Source organism: Ambystoma mexicanum, chromosome 9 (genome assembly GCF_040938575.1).
Source record: "Ambystoma mexicanum isolate Mex_15411 chromosome 9, UKY_AmexF1_1, whole genome shotgun sequence".
NCBI lineage: Eukaryota > Metazoa > Chordata > Amphibia > Caudata > Ambystomatidae > Ambystoma > Ambystoma mexicanum.
In genome coordinates, this window is record NC_090931.1 from 878,636,630 (window position 1) to 878,655,670 (window position 19,041).

Sequence of the window (19,041 nt, forward strand, 5' to 3'; positions counted from 1 at the left end):
CACAAATGACACCCCATACCTTCAACGATTTTAATTTTCTTTTTAATAGTAGTGTGTCCCTCCCGACAATCAGCATTTTCTATGGTACTGTACCAACAAACATATTCCCTCCGTGCCACACCATGCTGCAACACACACTGGTCGCCCTTACAGTGTGAATATAATGGTATAGCCCAACGTCCAAGATGCACAACACATTGTGGAGCGCCCAACAATAAAGCACAAACATGAACACAGGGCACCAAGAAATAAACTTTCAAATAGCCAAACACCTTGGTAATACATATAATTGAAACTCCATCTCTGTATTAGAATGCCGAAAAAAGAAGATATCCTCTTTCGGCGTAGGCAGTGGGTGGGGGGAGAAGGTTGTGAAAATGGTGTCAGTTAATATGACATTTCTGTTGAACAGATGCACACTTGCTGAATTTTTTCATCTGCCAACAACTCAGTATTTGAAACACACATCCACAGACCATTCAAGGAGGACAACAGGAGGTTGGCAGACAAGGACAGCGAGGTTCTGCGCAAGGACCAAACAGATTTGGGTAGTTTGGGAGGGCTGCAGGTGAGTGCGGTAGTGGAAACCTGCCAAGTTATCCACCAAGTAATTGAAAAAGAGAAGGGTTGTTTTGCAAACACACTGGACACACAAACGATGTAAACATCAATTGATTTGTAATTTAATCAAAGGAGGATGCAGCCAGCCTGTTTCCAAGACGCAGCGGAGACGCTGCAGGCTCGTCCACATGACCAATCCAATAAATGCCTTGCAACTGCATAATTAAGTGGAGCCCATGTTATACTTCCATTCTTTCCATATCATTCAAAGGTGAGCAATAAGGAAATTCCTGTTCCCAGCCTCAGTAGAAGAGCCAGTCGCTCGAAACACGCGTCAGGCTGCATCCTCCTTTGATTAAATTACAAATCAATTGATTTTTACATCGTTTGTGTGCGCAGTCTGTTTGCAAAACAACCCCTCTCCATTCAAAGAGGAGCTTGACGTACAAATGCAATGACTTCTGAGTTGCGCTTGCCTATAGCGTCCAAGAGGCAGGAGTTGTTACTAAAATCTGTTGGCGATAAGACTACATCAAAGTCAGCCTGAATCTGTAGGGTTGGCAAGTATGTGGCAATGGTGGCCTGGGAAGGGTGCATGGTATCCTTCACAAGCCTACATGTAAGAGAGGGAAACACTGATCTGACATGCTAGAGTCTCTCTGGTGAAATTGAGAGACAGGTTACCTCTGTGGTAATTAAAACCTGACAGTTACATCTGGTTTTTGCTTCATCCATTTATTGGCATGTGGGTTTTTGGCATCTTCTACACTACAGGAACATTGAGTTGACTCCAATTCCACCCAGGAACTGCATACTGGTATTTTAAGGCACTAATCGATCAACATTTCTATGCAACTTGTTTCCTGCCCCTTGATTAGTGGCTTGAACATGGATTTATTTTCTTTTATTTGCAGTCAAAATGAAACAATAAACACATTGGGTTTCTTCCAACCCCATACTGATAGGAAAGTTCTCGAATCTTGCGTTGGTGGTGCTTCACCGCAGCTGAGCCCATGCAAAAAATAGTATGGTGGCGTGACCAATTTCTGGACCCATGCCTCACTAAAACCTGTGACAGCACTGGGTTTCCCCTAACCTTGATGGCCCGTAGGCATATGTCTAATGTCTGTTCCAACTCTGCTGTCTGTGCTGACCTGTGCTGTACTTGTTCTGTGCACAGCGTTGCATGAGCTCTCACTGCTTGAACTGTTCCTGTCCTGTTTATAACAGAAGTTTTCACTATTTTTTACCTTTCCTGATCTTGTTGTGTGCATTGATTGGGAGATTGCACTGCTCCTGCTGTGCTGCTGTGCTTGTATGAGGGTAACTCTTGCACAAGTGCTGCCTGTGTATCACACATGAGTGTACATGTGTGTGTGTCTCCAAAAATGTGGCATATTTAATTTGGTATAAGCAGTAGAAAGGGGGTCCAAAAAGTATCACTCCTCAAGCCTCTCGTTTAACGCAAAGTTATTGAAAGCGAAGTTGCTAATCCACTACTTACAAAATTCGAGCAACTCGTTCTGCTCCAGGATTACCAATCTGGTTTCTGCCCAAAAATACAGCACTGAAACAGTTAAGATCCAGGCGTTCGACAACCCCCATCCAACTATTGATAAAAGGAACTTTTGCCTGGTTGTCATCCGGAACCTGTCAGCTGCATTCAGCATGGTCATCCATCACAAACTACTCATCCTCCTTACAGGCAGGATGACACCGTCCAGGAATGGTTCATGTCCTACCTATCTGGCAGACACAAGACTGTTCAGATGGGTCCGAGTGCTACCCCATCACCTATGGAGTCCCTCAGGGTTCCAGTCTCTCCCCGGTCATCTCTAATCTCTATAGGGAACCACCAGGTTCACTCCCAGTCAACCCCAGCATTGCAGTGCACCAGAACACAGATGATAAATAGTTGTGCCTAAAGGTAAAGACCCACAAGATATTGCTAGCCTTTGCTCATGCCTTGAAATCATTCAAATGTGGATGGCAAGTGTCTACTTAAAGCTTAACCACACCAAGACAAAATTCGTATTCCTGGGCAATGCCTCAAAACAGGATCCCACTCAAAGGTGGGTGGTTGAAATGCGATTTTATAAGGTAATGTCTGACCTCCTCCACTCAGCAAAATCCATAGGCTTCATTGTCAATAGCCATCTATCCTTCCTACAGCACATCGTAGAAAAGGTTTAAATGGCCTGGTATCGGATCTCTCTACTCTGCAAAATCAAGCCCTTCCTCCTCCCCAAGCACTTACTAACATCCATGCAGGCTGCAGTGGTCTTGCATATTGATGGGGTAATGCCCTCCTCACAAGCAAACAGCTGCTCACTTGATCACCCTCAAAGCGGATCACTGTGACACAGCTTTTGTCATAACCAGTTTCAGGAAATGTGACCACATCAACTCCACCATGTGCAAACAACACTTGCTCCCCACCCCGACTCTAATCTGGTTCAGAACCAAGCAGCCACCATGATGCTGACCTGGAAACAGGAGCTTTTGCCACAGAAGAAAAGGAGGAATATGATTTCATTGATTTTTTAAAAAAAATATTTGTACTGCAAATATATGTGGGGTTTGGGTTTTGGTGAATAATGTGGAGGGGCTCCGGGGGGTCTACCCGTGCATATATTTGCAGCAAAGTTATAAAAGTGTTCTCAATGAAATCGTTTTAGAAAAAGAAATTCAAACAGATTATACAGAACCTGCTGATCTACCAAATAGCCAAACTCAAATCATCATGCTGCATGTTACCTCACAGTAAGACAATCCTCAGACTGAAAACTTGACTGACTTGAAAGGAGAAAACTAGGAAACAGTCCTTCTCATGCTACTCTGCAGGCCTCTGGAACTCCATCCTGGTGTCAAACGGATTGCTCCTAGTCTCCTTCAGTTTAGAAAAGAACTGAAGGCCTGGCTCTTATAACATAACCTATATTCCAGCTAGCTTGTTTACTCCCCCATCAGTATGTTGCACTGTGATAATGTGTACTAATGTTTAATAGATGAATTCTCCATACCTATGTTTTCTCTATGATGCTCTATTGCTCCCGAGCTAGGTTTACAGTATTACATTATGTAATAAAAATAATAATCAAAACACTCACTCTCCTCTTAGTAGTGTCTTGAAGACAAGGCCCCTCATCTGGAAAGGAAACTAGTTGCATATTTGAATCCATAATACAACTGAACACATAAATGAATAAAGCAAGGACAACCAATGCAAATCAAAAAGTAAAGCAACCTTTTGACATGTAAATGGCAGCAGTGTGTGGTATAAAGTCCAGTTACAAAATATATGTTATGTTATAGTGCATTTGTATAGTGCCTTATGTACCATTGGTATGATAACAAAATGCTGTGGGTTCAACGCCCTCAGGGACTATGGTCCGTATCAGTTGAAAGATTGGTGTAGTAAATAGTGCTTGGGTACACTTGGCGTGTGAGCAGCCGGAGTGGTTTGCGTGGGTTGGCAGCATTCTAATGCTAGGTGTGGTGCGGTGTATGTCAGAGATCAGTGTAATGTGAGCAGCAGCGAGGGTGGTTTCCGAGTCTGCATTCTGGATGCTGTGGGGCATGTTCAAGAGATTATATGTGCCACTAGGCTGATTTTTGCGGGGTTTAACAGCATTCTGCCAGGCTGTTGAGGTGTTCTATGAGCGATGTAGGCATGTGTGCTGCTAGGCCGAATTGCTCGAGGGGTATAGCTGCTTCTATTGTTTGGTGATGTAAAGTGGTGAGTGAACACATTGGTAGGAATGAGTGTCTGCGGTTATCAGTGGCTGGCCCCCTTATTTGGAATGTTTCAGATGCTCAGTGTGCTGCCTGTGTCTGCACTGGTGGTTCGTGGTAGTGGATTTCACAGAGAGGTAAACTGATCAGTGGGGTATTTTTTGTTATCTCGGTTGGACCGTCCTTTTCCAGACGTTTAGAATAGGACTGGGAGGGCCCATTTTCCTGGTCCCTGGAGGGATATTAATCTGGGTTACTGGCACTTCTAAGGTTATTGTATGATTTTCCGAGGGTTGTAGCCATGCTCAGTTGCTTCTGTGCCCCTGGTAAATCGCTGTAGGTTGTTATTCCTCGGTAGGCAGGGGTCGCCTCTATTGATCATATAGCACCAGCTATGCTTTGGCAGTTGAGGTAGGTGTGTGTGGTTTCCAACTGCATGGGCCAGAAGTCCTTGGTCTGTAGGCTGTCTTCCAGGCCCTGACTGTTCCTGCTATTTTGGGGTGAGGTCATTAATTAATTGGTCAGCCTTCTTCCCTGGCCCTCTTGTTGTGTTTCAGGTTAGTGCTGATTCTCACAGGACTTAGGTCATTGGGGGATTGGCTTATGTCCTTGGGCGGACCCTTTCACGGATTTGGGAAGAGCCATGTTTTCACCGCTTTAATGAAGGCCATGTAGTCCTGGTTTTGTCGAATATGGGGATGTAGCGAATTCCATAGAGTCGGTGCCAAGGTCGAGTAGGTTGACCCTCCAAGTCTGGCTGAATTTGAGGCTGGGATCATTAGTAGGAGGGCCGTGCTAGAACTTAGGGTGCGTGTTGGGCAGTAGCGCATAGTCTTCTCTTGGAGGCATGTCAGGTCGGGCTTGTGCACTGCCCAGTGGGTAATCCATAGGATTTTGAAATTGGCTCTTCATCCAGTGGGTAGCCAGTGGAGGGTGCAGAGAGCAGGCAAGATGAAGTCTCTTCGTCCGAGTGCAAGGAGTAGTTTAGCAGCAGACTTTTGGACTCTTTGGAGTTTGTTAAGTTGGTATGCCAGAGCACCCAGGTACATGGAGTTTGCCTAGCCTGGACATGACAATTGACATAATAGAAGTCAATCTGTTAAGGAAGGAGAGGTAAGGGAAGATGCGTCTCAGCAGCCTGAGGTGGTAGTGACAGGATCTGCTTACATTATTGATCTGGTGGGACAGGGTTAGGCCCTAGTCCAATGTGCAGCTATGTTTTTGTACTCTGTTGGAGGTGGGGGTGGGAGGTGCCGAGGGAGGGAGGCCATAGGAGTGGTTGTGGGAATAGAGCTGTGTTGCCAAATACCATGATCTCGATAGAAGAAGTAAACAACAAAAATATGACTGGAATACTTTAATTCCAACTTCCCTCCTAAAAACAAGGTTTCCCTTTCAATTCCTTCGGGACAGGAATACATTTTTGAGATGTCAAGACACAAATGAGGTCCATTTTAAAAAAAACAAGCACTGTCGATGGATATCTTCATCTGCCCCCAGCGCAAGAACCTTGCAGCCCTCTCAGTAGAAAGGGAACTGGAGGGGAAAAATTGTGAACTGCAGCAAACAATCTGACTTGAAAGTTAAGAGTGGTTGTGTTCTCCTGTAGTGGCTCCTGCCAGGTGTGTAACAGACACCCCTGCATTCCTGCGGCTCAAGAATGCCACCACTATTAAGACACTACCAAATTGGCCAGTGTAAGTCTGGGGGTAGTTGGCAACTCTTTGGTGCTTTAACACATTTTGTGTTACACCTTCATAAATGGGATATGATGTTAAAAGGAAAGCCTAAGAAGTCAGGAAACTATATTTGGGAGCAGGGACTAATAAGGGCTTGGCGTGACTTAAGTAATCGCAAGTAGCTAATGTGTCGGGTGGGTCGACATAAAGATCCACGCTGACTTTGATAGCATGTCCAAGGACGTTTATTTAAATTATTTTCAGATAGGATAGCCGTATCTCTTGTGGCAAAGGGATCTGGATCTATCAGGGCTTTGGATTTGTGGCCCTAGGGCTGGCCCTCTCTGTCTGGTCTACCCTGTCCTTATCCCCATCTCCCTAACACAGGCGTCCCTAATGAGGTTGTTAGAAGCTATATGATTGGTAAACCCTAACTGTTGTCTTCTGACTGGGACTAATTATGTTTTCCCTAAGATGATGGATACCTGTCTCTCTAGGGGTCTTCTAGACTTTCCCCTAATCTAGCCCACTTAGTATTCTCAGGGAGTTATCGGCGGTGCCTTCTTCGACTCAATGTCACATTCACTTCTCTCACCCCCACTCGTACCTGACACGTCACTATTCTAATTTTTTCAAGGCATTTTCCTCCCACCACGTTATTGTCCCTCAAATCTCTCACTCTGCCTTTTAGCCTCCAACCTTTGATCTTACTTCTTTTTTTACTCCTATTCTTACTATTGTTTGTACCTACAATTATCCCATACCTCTGTTACCTCTTTTCCCCCCTTCCTCTTATTCTACATTCTCAACTCTTGCCATTCTTCTTGTTATAATCTCCATTCCACACTATGCAGATAGCTACGCCTATTCTCCCACTCACTGTCGCTCTTCCCACTCTCTGTCCACTATCTTCACTCCCAACTACCACTACTACCTCCACTGCTACTACCACCACCACTCTGCTACTTCTACTCAACCTCTACTACACAGAGTCTCTGCTCTCACACAAAACATTTCACAGACCCCCTTCTTATAATAGCTTCCGCACTCCTTTTGCTCTTGCCTCCTCTCGGATGTCCTCCAACACCTGCTGTCCTCACCCAACTAACCCAAACTAAAGCATTCACACAGGCTTACTCAAATACACCATCCGCTCCCAGGATTGGCCACTTACCGCCAGTGTTCTGGTTGTCGCAGCATCCCCTGGTGCTGTGTTCATCCTTGCTGTATGCTGCAGCCGGTGTTGTGGTGTTCAGATCACCCTGTAGCATCCCACCATCCACTCTTTCTCTCCACTGGAATCTTCCTGGCAGCTGTTGTACTGCTCTGGCTGCAGCCTTGAGGCCACTATCTATGCAGGTAAGGCGAGTTGCAGAGGGAGCCTGCCTGGTCTGGTTGGGGTAGGAAGGTATTCTGCTTAATGATCCTCTGAACAAAAGTCTTTATGTATGTTGCAGCTTCAGCAGCCCCAAGCCTTCCCCTTCACCACAACGGTTCCTTCTTCGAACCCAAACATTCTCCCCGGAACCATGTCTGGTGCATGAGCCCAGTACTGTTATGGAACATCCAGCAAAGGCACAGAGCACACCAATGCATCAACAGTGTGAGAAGGTTATGTACATTATTTGATAACTATATACATGCATATACATTTTGTTGGCTTGTATTTTTACCTACATAACACACCTATCATATGTACACAAGAAAAACCTCCTCTCTTTGCAGCTAATGGGACTGCAACCTAATAAATGCTGTACCCACCACCATCACATTTCATGACAGCTACCCTCTCTTTACACCACCTCTCACCATTACCCAACAAAACCATGTTACCCATACTTTTTACCACCTTCATCGGAGTCGAGAACTTGACAACTCCTTTACCTACTCTCCTTCTTTTCCTTATCTTGACCAGCACACCCTCTTTCAAAACACATTCTTTCATGCAATTATTTTCATCATACCTCACCTTGGCCCTCTTTTGTGCTTTCAACATCCTCTCCTGTAAAACCCCTGTATGCATCTCTCCATGCACTTCCACACATTTTTTCATCCACCCTGGATGTAACCTAGAATTTGGCACCCTTTTTCGCAAAGCCTCAAACGGAGATACACCCGTCGCCTGGTTCATTTCCAATCTCCACCAGATGCAATTGCGATTCTAATAACCTCCAGCAATGTTCTATTGAATCTTTCAACAGTTGCATTTCCTTTGGGATTATAGAAAGCCGTGGTAGAGTGCTCAATGCCATTATCCTCCAGAAATACATGCATCTCTCTATCCTCAAACTGGGGGCCATTATCCAACCCAATTATTCTGGGAAATCCCTCCCGCAGAACACAAACTCCAAAATCTGTATTATCCTACTAAAAACAAATGTCCCCCACAATGCACACCTTAGGCCACTTTGACAAAAAATCCATCAGGACAATTAGATATGGACCTCGGGCACCCCAAATAGCTACAGGAACCACTGTCCACAGCCACCGCATCCCAAACTGAACTGGGCGGCTCCACAATCTTCATAGGCGGCACCCTAGTACCTAGAGCCTTATCACAATTCAAACACGCCTTGTACCCCTTCAAGAATAAGTCAATATCACAGTCCATCCCAGGCCACCAAAAATCTTGCTGCATTAGAACATTTGTCTTACTAACACCAAAGTGTCCCTCGTGAGCAATTTTAAACACAACTCTCCCCATGCCCTCTGGCACCACTGATCGCTCTCCCCTTGACAATATTCCTTTCTCCACACTCAGTTCTTGTTTCACCCTCCTATACCTCCTCAACTCTTCATCCAGCTCTTCTACTGGCCATCCTACCTGAACTATTTTGTCACCGTCTTGTAAACTGCATCCTTGTCACCTTCTTCTTTCCAGTCACTTTCCTTAGAAACCTTACAGTTCACAAAAACCTTGCCTTCTTCCTCAGACTTCATAACATCATTCTTCTCTATGGGATTTCGAGCCAGCGCATTGGCTATAACATTTAGCTCACCCTTCATGTGTCTTACGTCCATGTCCAAGCCGTGGAGAGAAGAAGTCCACCTGAGAATCCTCCTTGAAACTCCATTTAACCCTTTCCTTTCAAAAATGCCCACCAACGGCTTGTGATCAGTCACTACAACACATTTTCTCCCCCACACGAATTGGTAGAATTTCTCAATCTCCCACACACAGGCCAAGGCTTCTTTCTCAACAACAGATTAACGTCTCACATCCTCCTTAAGAACCTGGGACACAAAAGCAATTGTGTGCAAATCATCCCCTTCCCTTTGCATCAATACACATCCAAGTCCGCTCTCACTTGCATAAGTCTACCACTCCACATACCAATCATCCTTAAATCCTTTTAAAATGGGCACACTCACCAAAGCATTTCTTATGTCCTCAAATTCTTCATTGCACTTTTCACACAAAGGAAATCTCACACCTTTCTTTACCAATGTTCTCATGGTTTTTGCCACAGCCAAATCTTTGACAAATGTCCAATAGAATCTGGCCAACCACAGATAAGATGACAACTCCTTTTCATCTCTTGGGACATTCATCTTCATTATTGCCTCTAAGGTTGCATATTTTGGTCAACCCAATCCCTGATAACTCATGCCCCAAATACTGGATTTAAGCAACCTTAAATTTACATTTCTCCGCCAAGATAGTCAAACCTGCTTCTGCTATTCCCATTAACACCTCTTTCAGTCACACATCATGCGCCTCCTCATTCTTCCCCCACACTAATATATCATCCTGATAGCAGCATGTCCCTGACAAACCCTTTAGCAACATGTTCATAACCCTTTGAAATACATTTGAAGCAGACACTAATCCAAAGGGCATCCTTTTACATCAATATAGGCCAAACGGTGTTATAAAAGCAGTTAGGTCCATAGAGCCAGGATGTAGCTTAACTTGATGGTAAGCTGCCTTCAGATCAAGACTTGAAAATATTGCAGCCCCTCCAATTCTCACCAGCAAATCATCAATTTTAGGAAGTGGAAATCTATCCGACTTCACATTTTTATTAAGACCCCTAAGGTCAATACACAGCCTCAAACTCCCATTGGGCTTGTGCAGAGCCACAATGGGGCTTATCCATTCTGCCGCATCATCCTCCTCAATTATACCCTCATTGTCTTCAGTTCATTTTCCACATCCGCCCGTAAAGCAGGTGGTATGGTAAGCACTCTTGACCTTATTTGTACCGCTCCAGGCCTCAACCTAATCAAATGGACAAATCCCTTAAGGCATCCCATCCTTTTTGCAAAAACATCTGGGAACAGATCAACCACCTCTGTCTCCTTAACATGAACAGATTCCACTGTACCTGGATCCCTCTGCACAACAATTACCTGCGAGGGATGATTGGGATCAAGTCTCAACCCCAGATCAGCCTGGGCATCCCAGCATAGTAAATTCCCACCCTTGGATGTCACGCTAACCATTCCTTGGGTGCAACTCCCACCATACCTGAACTGAGCCCACTATTCCCCAACTTTGTTGATGGGAACGTTCCCATAAGCATGTGAACTCACACTTGCCTCTTGCAGATCACAACAATTACATTTTTCCCTCCAATTTTCCATATTTACAAGGGTATAATCTGCCCTGCTATCTATCAATAATTTAACTGGTACAGAATTGAATGATATCTCCCCATGTGGTTTAACTCATTTGGGCATTGCATTAACAGCATTCACCACACACACTTCTTCTCTTCCATCGCTCCCTTCATCCTGGCAAAAGGTCATACAATCTCGTAACATGTTAACACTACCAAGCGTGTTCCAGTGCCTGCAACAGCGAGCCATGTGACCGTTTCTTCCAGAGTTCTTGCATATGACATGATGTGCAAAACTCTGTTTATCGCTAGCCAAATGGTCTGGGTTTCCACATCTATAACATCTCTTTGACAAAAGGCCCTCCTTCCACCCTTTGCTTAAAATCCACTTTCTTTTTGCTTGCCTGTTTTGTTTCTTCTTTATTGTTCAGTGATTTTCGAGATTTATTTTGGTGAACCATGTTTTCACATCTGGCGGCAGTCTTTGTAGGTTCCGTATCCAAAGCCTTGATGATATATTTTACTTATAGCGCGCCCATACACAAGTGTTTCAAGGCATGACGAGGCAAGGGAGGGGTGCAGGGAAGGACAAGACCACGATCTTACTATGCCTAGAGACATTGAGATAACGCGAGTGCAAGGGAGAGGGAAATGGGAAAGTGCAAGGGGCAGGGGAGGGGTGGAAGGTGCTGAACACAGAATCAAAACAACAACAAGTAGTGCAGCCAGAAGTGCAAGAGCTAAGAACAGACAACAGTTGTATAATAAGTGCAGGTAAGGGGACTGTAGGGTAACAGATCCAGCTGCAAGTGCAAGAGTTGCCAGAGGCAGTGTGGGTATGCAGCTGGGTGGGCAGGGACCTCAGCGCGAATTCAGAGGGTAGCCAGGTTTCCAGTGCAGTAACAGACAGAGATAAGGAGGTGAGAGGATGGGAGACGGCAGAAGCAATGAGGAAGGTCTTAAGGTTCTTCCGGAACCGAAGATAGTGCTCAAGTTTCAGAAAGGCAGGGAGGCTGTTCGAGAGGGAGGCCCCAGCCAAATAAAGATATTTACCCCCAAATCATTGCTTGGAGAAGCGACTGACCCTGAGGGAGTTTGCGGTGGAGGAGTGAAGAGCCCGAGTAGGAAGGTATTTCCGAAGGGAGAGTTGAAGGTATATTGGACCCAGGCCCCAGAACGCCTTGTGGAAAATGCAGAGGGTCTTGAGCTTAATCCTTGCAGTCACTGGGAGCCAATAAAGATATTTCAAGGCTGGAGAGATAATATCCCTGGGCTTGAGGCCAAGGACACGCCTCACAGTCCTGTTCTGGATGAGTTGGAGAGGGCGGAGAGTAGAAGCAGGCAGATTTAGAAAGAAGCTGTTGCAGTAGTCCAGCCTAGTGAAACCAGAGCTCTGGAGACAGCGAGGTTCTGGGGGAAGGTGAAGAAAGGAAGAATACAGCTGAGGGGGTGCAGCTAGTAGTTTGACATGTTAGAGACATCAGAGATGTGAGGGGAGAAGGAAAATGTGGAGTCGAAGATTCACCCAAGGTTCCTAGCCTCATATGTGGGCGCAGGAAGAGGACCAAAGGAGGCCGACCAGAGAGTGACAGGAAAGGAAGGTGCAGGTGTGCTGATGAGGAGGGTCTCCATTTTATTGGCATTAAGGCAGAGGTTGTTGGCGGCACACAATTCCTGGATTGCAGACAGACAGTCAGAGATGAGAGAAGGAGAATAGGTGGCAGAGGGGAGACTGAAAACGAGCTGAGTGTCATCCGCAGAGCGCTGAAAGTTAGAGCAGGGAGCAGCAATGACTTGGGCTAGAGGTGCCAGATATTTGTTGAAAAGCCAGGGAGAGATGTTAGACCCCTGGGGAATACCACAGGTGAAGAATGAGAAAGAGGAAAGAATGACCCAAGTTATGCACTTCTCCATCTGCTCCACAAGTTTTGCAATTTCAATAGCCTTCTCTGATGAAAAATCCACACCACTTGTTCTTTCCCATCTCAAAGCTTCTCTAATCTAGTTATCAGCACATTGAATCATTAGCGGATCTCTAATATGTCATCTCTACAATGACCATAGTCACACGTAATTGGCAAACCACGAAAGACAGTAACACATTCTTCAATTGTATCTCCAATATTTTGATCCCTTATGGCAAAGTGGTATATCGCTAAGAATGTATTTTCTTTGATAATTAAACGTTTGTCTAACTTCAACAGGCTCTGCTCAACAATAGATAGACCCTCTGCTTCTTGGCTCAGCAAATCTGGACGTTTTTTGATTATAATCTGACCTCTTGTCCTAGACAATGATAAAAAAAACACAGAAGGGTGCCTAATAACCAAATGTGCAGGGTTTGCCTGACAGTCATTTGTTTACAGAAGAGGAGGGCTAACACATCTGTACAACAATACATTGCAACATGCATCACAGTCATCATGATGTTGAATAGGAAATAACCTAGATGTCTGCACACTTCAAGAGACACAAGGATAGCATGATTGTCTAGCTAAATCTGCCTGTTGTTATGCTAATACTAAGCTCTGCCGGAGTGCCGCCTATCTAAAAGTGGGCAGAATAAGACAAGAAGAAAGATGGTATATTGTTTGCTATGTTCTTCAAAGGACAACACTCTTCTTAGTCTTCTTCTCCTCTTCTCCTCATCAGCCATTCTCTTGCATTCATACTTTAAAATGGGAGAGAGAGCAATTGTGACACAGTTCAACTGTCTATTCCTGGTATAATTCAATTTTAATGACCTATGCACAGTATGAACATCTCCCTGAAATCTCTGAAATGCTAAAAGAATATAGTGTTCACTGTAACAGCCATGTTGTATATTTGTGAAGATAAAATAACATCTGATCTCTTATTTGGACCATTATAGCTTCTATTGGTTCGCATAAAGATCAGAATGAAACTATGTACTTGGGTACAAACATCGTACCCTGCTACAGTTTCTACTGTCTTCCGGTTTCAGTGGTGTAAGGTTACTGAACCCCCTTTCTTCAGGACAGTGTTCGATAGAAAAAACAGTGATATACTCACTAATATCTGGAGTGTAATGGACAAGAGCTGTCTATCTTACCGCACCGTCCTCAATTGTCATGTGTGGAAAAAAAGTTGTGCCCTGTGTGACTGCCAATATGTTCATCCACTTGTTCAATTGTTTGGACTACACAGTCCAGCGTTGACCGGCCACTGGGCCATTGCATCGTCTTAAACCCACTCAGTCAAGTTGAGCGTCACTGATCTTCTCGCTTGTTAGCATACGCTGCTCCTGCATAGTGAAGGAATTGAACAAGTGGAAGAACATATTAGTAGTCACCCAGGGCCACAACCTTAGTTTGCACACATGGCAATTGAGGACGGTGCAGTAAGATAGACAGCGCTTGTCCATTACACTCCAGAAATGTGTGAGTATATCACTGTGTTTTCTATCAAAGAATGTCCTGAGGAAAGTGGGTTGAGTAACCTTACAGCACTGAAACCGATAGACTGTAACAGCGGTAGGATGTCTGTACCCAACTACACAGTTTCGTTTGGATCTTTATGGGGATCAATACAAGCTATGAGTCCGAATAAGAGATCAGACTCTGTTTCGTCTTCGCAAATATACAACGTGGGTGTTGTAGTAAACACTATATTTTTTTAGCGTTTTAGAGATTTGAGGGTGCTGTTCATACTGTCTGTAGGTCATTAAAATTTAATTAAACCAGGAATAGACAGTTGAACTATGTCACAATTGCTCTCTCTCCCATTTTAAAGTATGAAGGCTAGAGAGTGACTGATGAGAAGAGGAGAAAACTACTAAGAAGAATTTCCTTTGAAGAACATAGGAAACAATATACCATCTTTCTTCCTTTCTTATTCTGTCCACTTTTAGATAAGCAGCACACCAGTGGAGCCTAATCTTAGCATCACAACAGGCAGCTTTAGCTAGACAATCATGCTATCCTGGTGGCTCTTGAAGTGTGCAGACTTCTAGGTTATTTCCTATTCAACATCATGATGAGTCTGAAGCATGTTGCCAGACAATGATATAACAGGGAGTCCTTGCAGTCAGCAGCAAAATCACTCCCTTACACTCCTCATGAAACCATCTTTCCAATCCACCCACTTTACATTGGGCTCACCTGGTTGTACCAGAAATAGCGCAGGCCCAGGTGTATTTATTTCTCTTTAGTCTTAATTAAGTATTAATGTCTATTTGGACTGTGAACGCCGTCTGAGGAACTCCACACCAATGCACTTGTCAGAACAAACACTGGTAGATTATAAAAAATCACTGTCCATGCCAAACAATTCTATTTGATGTCTTGAAAAACATGTTGGCTCGCAGAATCTGCACAATCTGTATTTTTATCATGCATAAACGCTGATCCACATAAAGTGCCTGACCTTTAAATGCTTCAAGATGGTGGCTGGAAAAGTCTCACAAAACTTAGTTCTTTTCTGAACCGTTTTCAGCTGTCCCTGCAGTGCTTGTCCCTCAATTCACCGATGTACTAGGGAGATGTGCTTGCACACGGCTATAACAACCCTGGCGAGGGTGAAGTACCTCCCAAAGCTCACTGCCCCTGGCGTCACCCAACGTCTTGCTGCTCTTCGCTGTGCCCACTGTGACACACCAGGGAGGCACACTCGCATTCATTGTCCCTCATTTTACAAATGCTTGTGGGACGCACTGTCAGCGCCTATCTTCACTCAAGTGGTAGCGATGCAAACTTCAAAGTTTTACTGCCTGACTTCACGTAATGGATCACTGCTTGCTGCTCTTCGTTGTGCCTGCTGCAATTTTCCTGCACAAGCGATCGGCTGGGGCTGCTGAACTCACTGGATCCTCAACGCCAGCATTATGTTTAATGATCCTCTGAACACAGTAAGATTCAAAATTATTTTTTTCCGTTGTATCTTCAGCAGCCCCAAGCCTTCCCCATCACCACAATGGCTCCTTCTTCAAACCCAAACATTCTCCCCGCAACCATGTCTGGTGCATGAGCCCAGTTCTGTTATGAAACATTCAGCACAGTCACTGAACACAACATTGCATCAACAGTGTAATAAGGTTATGCACATTATTTGATAACTATATACATACATAAACATTTTGTTGGCTTGTGTTTTCACCTGCATAACAGAGGGTCCCCCGTTAACCCTGACAGGACCACAATGCTGGCCCTGTCACACTAAGCCGCCTTTGAAAAAGGTGCAGCCTTTGTAACAAAGGGACATTTTTTTTTATCTGGCATGAAATGGGATCAAATCTATCATAAAAGGTGAGATGAATATGATAAATGAATCATCACTCAAAAGTGGACTACAATAACAAATATTCAAATATAGAAACAAAATCAAATTAGGTCAAAGGATGTTCCAATCCCTTAGGTCTCTTAAATGAAATCCATGATGTGTATGCATTAAATGTAATAAAGCATTCTAATCACAAGACTTCAATATATTATTGTGCTGCAATTATATATTATATTTATTTTCCCTCTGAATATTATAGAACAAATCGTTTAACTCCAGAGGTCTGAAAGTTGTGATGTTATTCTAAACATGGGTGATTGTGCCATCTTCTGGGAAAGAGCAGTATTATCACTCAGCATCTTTTCATTGACATTTAGTTTGGGGAGATCATGTCAGGGATACCAGGCAGAGATCCGTCTCAAGGGCAATTTGTAGACTGTGTAGGACAACTTAAAACTCTGCTTAAAACACTCTGCTCTGCCTTATTTTTCTGCTGGCTTTATGGCAGGACACTTCCTAACACAGTAAGTCGAGATTAATGTTATTCCACTGAGAGTACATGTACCAGCCCTAACCCCTCACAAAGGAAACTGTGTGGGCAACTTGTCCAAGCATAGCACGTTGATGCCCCCAGCAGCAACTGCTCCCAGGATTCGCTTGCAAATCAACACCCAGTAGAATTGGACTGACCTACAGCGCAACAGGGTAATGTGCGAAGGATCGGCCCACCAGTCAAATGTGAACACATTTTGTGGGCCAATGTTTGTCAACACTTGCTCATCATCATTTAGTTTGACTGCTGTTGGCCGTACAGCCAACACACACACAAACACACATACACACACACACACACATATATTAGCATGAACGCTTTTGTACACGAGCCAACAGCCAACACACTCACAAACACACATACACACACACACACACACACGCACAAACACGCATATATTAGCATGAACGCTTTTGTACACGAGCCAAAGTGCATGAGGAGAGAGATTCTTAGGGTGTCAGTACGTTATGTGGTTTATTTGGTTGTATTTGTAAGGCAGCAGCTCCATCTAGCGGTGACAACAGGCAAAGCGGGCAGTCTCTACTGCACCTGACTGCATCGGACAAACAAACAACTGGCCTTTTATTATATTATATTGTAATATATATGTATATGGTATATGTTTAGATGAGATGTTGGAGGGACCTACAGGAATCAAACTGAAGGACAAAGAGGTGTATTTGATGACATCACATACCACCCTTATTCAACAACAAGCTTGTTGTTGGGGTATCAGGTAATATTATCGCCACCAAAAAGATCGCTGTACATATGGTCGTCGGGAACGGCCATAAGCAATATTTTTGGTGGGGATAATTTATGGGGTAAATGGATGGGGGGTTGCGGGGTGTCCCCTGCTCCCTTTTAAAATATATGGGGGTTGCGGGGGTGTCCCCCGCAGGTTCCATGGGGTAATATCGCTGCAAAAATATGGTGAAATTTTTGTACGGCAATATGATATTTTTGAGGCGATATTATCACATGGAACCGTTGTTGGTACTTTATTTGCAACCATTGGCACTTGCCAAAAGGCTTAACATGCACCATCAGTCACATGTTTCCTCCAAAATGAACCGAGTGGTACTACTGGATGAGTTTGTCACAAAACTGTGATTCACTTTTTTTCAGTGCCCAGTCCTACTTTTCTTACTAATCTGATCTTGTGCCGAAGTTGCCTGTCCTTTGATTATGGTGACTGTCTCCCACAATCACAGAGGTTGTTTGCCCCACCTTCGCCCAATGGCAGACAAGCTTCCAGATGCAGGGGCTTCTGGTCGTGGAGCAGGGGTCTAGGCCTGGACAGCCCCCGGCGAGATTGTCTATTATTACCAGGCAAGTATGATCAACCCATCTCATTTTAGATAACACTTGGCAGATGAAGCGTGGGGGTGATTACCCAGTGAAGACTTCACTTAACCTGTCAAAGCCATTCACACAGGCTTGCTGGAAGGGATTGTCATGCACCGCTTGGTGGTTGCACAGCCACCAGTAGCAGAGATCTTCCCTGTGTTCCTCTGACTCCTATTCAAGAGTTCAAATCAATGTGCAAATCATAAGAAATAAGTGGGGGACACATTAGCACATAGGTTGTGCTGCACCACAGGAAGTGACATCAGAGGACATGAAGTGAGAGTGAAGGCAATGCCAGACCCTTTGGGTACATGGGTGTTTACCTGACCCGTTGTGTCATATTTTATCTTCTACCGCGCAGTTGTAGTCTTCATGGCAATTCACTGCTGATGAGGAAAGGAGGAATTCCAATCAACCTAGTAACATTAGCAAGTGACCGCCCGCTTGACATCACTTACTGATAATTCACAAATATTTAAAAAGATATGTAGCACCGGAAAGTAATGTTAACTACTGTCATCTGGAATTCCTGTAATGTAGATGCAGTGTTATATTTACTTAATAAACGTAGGACTGCGAGTACCACAATGCAAGCAGGCAAGGGACCACTTGACATCCCTGTAAACTCTCCCATTACATCATAGGCTTCAAGAGGCACTCCACGGGAGCCTGAATTAAGTCATTCTTTGGCACAGGTGTAGTATTGTTGTGCATGATGAGATTACATGTGAAGTTCAACTCAACAAATGCCCCAGCGTGCCGCGCAGTGAGTAAATTCTAGACATACCCGCTGGCGTAGTGAACACCTCCTCTCCAGCTGTCTCTCCTCTTGGCGCTGCGCCCTATAGAATACAGTTCAGTCCCACGTTATGTCGGTCCAATTGTGCATCTAGCTCTTGCAGATTTTCCTTCTCATGCCTTCCTGAGCACCGTGTCTATCCCTTGCCCTCATCCCAACAATCAACCCCAATTTGCTCAACCCTACCACTAATCAATATTCTATCATACTCCTCCTTTGCCTCTCTGATGGGCAAAAGCGCTTTGACGCCATGAACTATGGCAGTAGGCACTATACAAATGCAAGATAACATAACATGCGTTTGGAATTTTGAAGGCAGGCAATCATTATGGACATGGATTAGGCAATTTGAACACGTTATTCATTTACTTTCGTGTTTTGCTTTCTTGAATGAAGGTGATATGGAGCGGGTGTAGACTTGCCTTGTGACGCAATGGGGCGCCCCACCTCTATAGAATGCAGGTCCGGCTCTTTGTGGTGCATATCCTCTGCTTGGACTGATCTCGCTAATGGATTGAAGCCTCGGGATGTTGCAGACTTCTCATGGAATCTTAGCTCCCCTGT

At 44.5% G+C, this 19,041-nt stretch overlaps 1 protein-coding gene across 1 annotated transcript in view; it reads left to right on the forward strand.

The window, feature by feature from the left end:
* Window positions 1-19,041, forward strand: part of IQCA1 (IQ motif containing with AAA domain 1) — a 1,010,495-nt gene that overhangs the window by 261,980 nt on the left and 729,474 nt on the right. The gene's annotated exons all lie outside the window — the stretch shown is intronic.